Genomic DNA, 5,014 nt, shown 5'->3' with positions numbered 1-5,014 from the left:
TTTTTTCAGTAGCACACAAGTAGACAGCCACAAACATTATGGAAATTGGACTAGATGATCTCTAGAGGTCCCTTCCAACCTTGAATATTCTGTGATTCTGTGGTTCTGTGGAAGTAGCAGCCTGGAAATAAAAAAAATAAAATAAAAAAAACCTAATTGCTGTATCATGATTCAGATGATATATGTGTCTCTATATAAAAGTATGATAAGTATGATTTTCTTATTTCAGAACTTTTTGGATCTGACTGCTGAAATGTAGAAACCTAATTGTATTGTCTTAAGTAATCATTTGTTCCTCCACTTGTAGTTAAGAGTATACTCTATGCTGTCCAGACAAACGCTCCTAATCATTCTTCCCACAGCTGTGTACTAAAGGCATAGATTGTCCTTTATGTTTCCTCCCTATACAATCAAATACTCAATGCACTTAGTCAGAAATAAGATCCAGTGTAGATATTAAATGRTAATATTTTATGCGATCATCCTCAGGAGGGGTGGGATCAGGTTGAAATTAAATTGTTTCAGAGAATGCTATTATTTCTCTCTCCCCTCTTCATAGCACACTCATATGATGGCCCATCATAGAATGCAGCTAAGAAGGAGCWATGTTTGGCAGAAGAAATCTCTATGGAGGACCACAGTCAAACCCCAGATAATTAAGGAGAGAAAGAGGGAAACAAAGAAAGTTATTCTATATAAAATTTCTTTTTTTTTAATATAACATATAATATAACTTGTCACAAGGACAAGTGCAAGGTCCTGAACTTGTGGAGGAATAACTGCAGGCATCGGGACAGATTAGGAGTTGACCCGCTGGAAAGCAGCTCCGCAGAGAGGGACCTGGGAGTCCTGGTGGACACCAAGTTATCCATTAGGCAGCAATGCCCTGCTGACAAGATGATTAAGGGACTGGAGCATCTATTGTACGGGGAGACAGGAGAGTGATTTGGGCCTGTTTTCTCTGGAGAAGAGAAGGTGGAGAAGGGATCTTATCAACATGTACAAATACCCAAGGGAAAAATGTAGGGAGGAATGGGCCCAACTCTTCTCATTGGTAGCCAGTGAGAGGCAATGGGTACAAGTTGAAACGCAGGCAGTTCCATCTCCATGTGAGGAAGAACTTCTTCCCTGTGAGAGTTCCAGAGCCCTGGCACAGGCTGCCCAGGGAGGCTGTGGAGTCTCCATCTCTGGAGATCTTCCCAACCCACCTGGATGCCGCCCTGTGTGCCATGCTCTGGGTGTCCCTGCTGGAGCAGGGGGTTGGACTAGATGATCTCTAGAGGTCCCTTCCAACCTTGATGATTCTGTGATTCTATGTAATATAGTTACTACCATCCCTTTTGTTTAAAATTGAATAGCACGTGTTTATGTTCTTCCTTGATTACAAGGTAAAATCCAATACATCTCAAATATGGATATGTATAGTCTTCTCATTATAAAAATTTCATCATAAAATACTTCCAGAACGAAATACATAGCTAAAAGCAGATTTACCTAACAGACTAAGTATGTGTGGACACTGCTGGTTGCTACCTGTTTGTTTCAAACAACTGAAATTAATAAGARTGATAAGATTTAACTCCTTATTTCTGAGTTCGTTCGTCATTTATAATAAAGAACAAAAATATTTCACCATTTTATATGATTTTAAATCTTATTATCCCTTTAAAACTTTTTAATTATTATTTTAAAATATTTCACAAAGCATTTTAAAATATCAGTTTAATCTTCATGGAGGGAAGGAATATCTGTTATAGAATAATGATTTTTGAATCTGTAACATAAAAGCACAAATGGTTTTAATCTATCCTATTTACAACTATATTTTGAGGCTTCTCAGATTATATACATTGGAACGTGACTCACAAACTAGCAAAGCAATTCTTGAATGCTTACAGAGCAATAAAGGACAAGACAGGATATATGAACACACTTTTTCCTTCCTCAAAGCAGAAAAAAAGACAGTAGCACCATCAACAAAGAAACACTTCAAGTAAACAGTAATCCTTTAATAACAGATATAGCACTGGTGTGGAATAGTGTAAAGAAAGAATGGTAAAGACTTTATGATCATTTTCTGAAATTTAGGGTCCTAGATTTCTTGGAAGCTTGTGTGCATTTGGAAGCAAGCTTTGGACAAAGTGTGGCAATAATCTGAAGAATACATAAAACTGAGTGCAATTACAATTACAGTAAGCAATAATCAAGTCTGATGTAGATCTATGCCTATGGAAGCATGGTATTTACCGAACTGTGGCTTATTACTTACCCATGAATTACTTTGATTAATATAAATTTACTTTAAATAATGTGTATCATGAATTTTTAATTAGAAATTAGAGTACATCAACAACTTCCTTCCTTAGTGGACAGACTGAGGAACTGGATGAGTCACTATGCTGGTCAGCGATTAGCACCACTGGTTAAGAGTGAGTCATGGCTAAGTAGCTCAATAGATTTCAACTTCTTGGTGCCATGAAAAGTTTGGATTGTGACTGCGAAACTGGTCCAAAAGGGAGTCATAAGCTGGATGCTGCTACACTAACATGTTCTCTGTGGAAGAAGATCGTTAAAGAAGAGGGTACATAAGGAACAGTCTGCTAGCTCCCTGATGGTTTGTACCTTATCCAGTGGTGTACCGCAAAGAGGAAAAGGGAAAGAACTGCTGCTGCTCTGTCACTTCTGTGTGGGTAATGATCTGGTGAAATATTCAGGAAGGGGGTTATTTCACCTTCTCTTCCACAATAGCACTTAAAACTTTTCAGGACATTTGCAGAAAATGTTCTGCAAGAAATCCATCTTTTTTTTCACCCAAATTATTGTCTTTATTTATTTATTTATTTTTATAATTGCATTTGTGGAAAGGGAAAAGATAAAATATTCCATGCTATAATTCTACCATATTTTTACCCTTAATGAATCATTAAAAGAATGACTCTTGACAAAACAACTTAAATAGCTAGTAAATGGGCTATTTAAATGAACCACATTTTTTCCAAAGTTTTTCTAGTATTGAGACTTGCTTTTATTTAGCACAAGAAAAGCATCATAGAGCCCTAAACAAGAATATTCTAAAATAGAAATAGCACTATTCTTAGCATGATGGTGATGATAATCTAAGACAATGGTTTGCCCTTTCATTAGTGGCCTCAGACCTTTGTACTTCTTTGTTCATATATTTCAGCAATTACTGTTAAACTTTAGTATAGGTCTTCTTCACCTTTTCAAATGCCATCTCCATTTTTCAATCCTCTTTCATAAATTCACTCCTTTTCCATTTAATATTCATTGATATTAACAAGCTCCAGACTTCTGCTATACTGCAGAAGTTCTGTATTGCTCCATTAAAACATAGAATCATAGAATCATAGAATCATAGAATGCCGAAGGTTGGAAGGGACCTCAGAGGTCATCGAGTCCAACCCCCTGCTCACGCAGGGTCACCTAGAGCACGTGGCACAGGGCTGCGTCCAAGCGGGTTTTAAAGATCTCCAAAGAAGGAGACTCCACAACCTCTCTGGGCAGCCTGTTCCAGTGCTTTGTCACCCTCACAGTGAAGAAATGCTTCCTTAAGTTCCTGTGGAACTTCCGATGCTTCAGTTTGAAGCCATTTCCTCTAGTCCTATCCCTGCCCACCACTGAAAAGAGGCCGCCCCCTCCTCCTCACTGCCTCCCTTGAGGTATTTATACACGCTGATCAGGTCCCCCCTCAGCCTYCYCTTCTCCAGGCTGAACAGACCCAGYTCTCTCAGCCTTTGCTCATATGGTAGATGTTCCAGGCCCCTGATCATCCTGGTAGCCCTGCGCTGGACTCTCTCCATCAGCTCCACATCCCTCTTGTACTGGGGAGCCCAGAACTGGACACAGTCTCCAGATGTGGCCTCACCAGGGCTGAGTAGAGGGGGATGATCACTTCCCTCGACCTGCTGGACACGCTTTAATGATAAATGTTTTCTTTTCTCTTTACAACAGCACCAAAAAAAGAAATCCTGTTTTCCAAGATACTGAAGATAGGCATAGGAAGCAAAATAATATTCAACAATTTACAATAAAAATCCTGAAAACCAGAACTGAAATCATCAGAAGTACCTCTGGTAACAGAGTTGAACATGTATTTTTAGGACTATGATCTGAAGTAACAAGGGCAGAYGTAAACTTGGAAGACAATTGGAGGTGGAAAAGCTAGGCAAAGAAAAGTAAGTTCTKTCCCTGAATTTAGCGAAGAAGACAAGAACGGAAATTAGTCACAGATCATTAGGGTGCAATTCATGAGCTGTAACAATAGGTCCTTTTACATATGTGCAATGAAAATTACTCCCTAATCTTCATCTTTAATGCCTCCAAAAAGCATCCTGTTAATATAAGGATTATGACCATGGGACTACCAAATATAGTGAGTCAGCATTATTTTATCTCATCTTAAATAGCTTCTATAATACTGCTGTTTTCCAAATTGTCCTCTGACTAGTTAATAAAAAGATTTGTTTTTCTTTCCATTTCCCTTCTTCTTCCCCTTCCTTTTCCCTCTTTCCCTCTCATATTTCATTTTCTATTTCCCTTCCCCTTCTCCCTCCCCTTCCTCTTTCCCTTTCTCATCCCCTTCTCATTTTTTTCTTCTTTCTCTTCCCCTTCTGCTCTGCCTTTTCTTTTCCCTCCTTCTCTCCCTTTGCTTTCCCCCTCCTCTTCCTTTCTTTTTCATTATCCTTTTCATTCATTCCCCCCCCTTTTTTTTTTTTTTTTTTTTTTTTTTTTTTTTTTTTTTTTTTTTTTTTTTTTTTTTTTTTTTTTTTTTTTTTTTTTAGATTTTTTATTTTTTAGTTTTATTGTCGTGTTCTCTCTCTGTGTCTCTTTTTTTGTTTGGTTTTATTTCTATCTTTTTTTTTTGTTTGTTTGCTTGCTCTTGTTTTTTCAGGTTCATCTACCTTTCTATCTCTGTAAGAAGTTCATCAAGCAGAATAAGAGCGCTCTCTAACAGGATTTCCAATAGGGACACTTCATATATTATTTTAAAGTA

This window comes from Nothoprocta perdicaria, unplaced genomic scaffold, assembly GCF_003342845.1.
Source record: "Nothoprocta perdicaria isolate Ctin4 unplaced genomic scaffold, notPer1 scaffold_90, whole genome shotgun sequence".
NCBI classification, from domain to species: domain Eukaryota; kingdom Metazoa; phylum Chordata; class Aves; order Tinamiformes; family Tinamidae; genus Nothoprocta; species Nothoprocta perdicaria.
The sequence above is the reverse complement of the archived record's forward strand: the minus strand, read 5'-3'. Positions refer to the sequence as shown.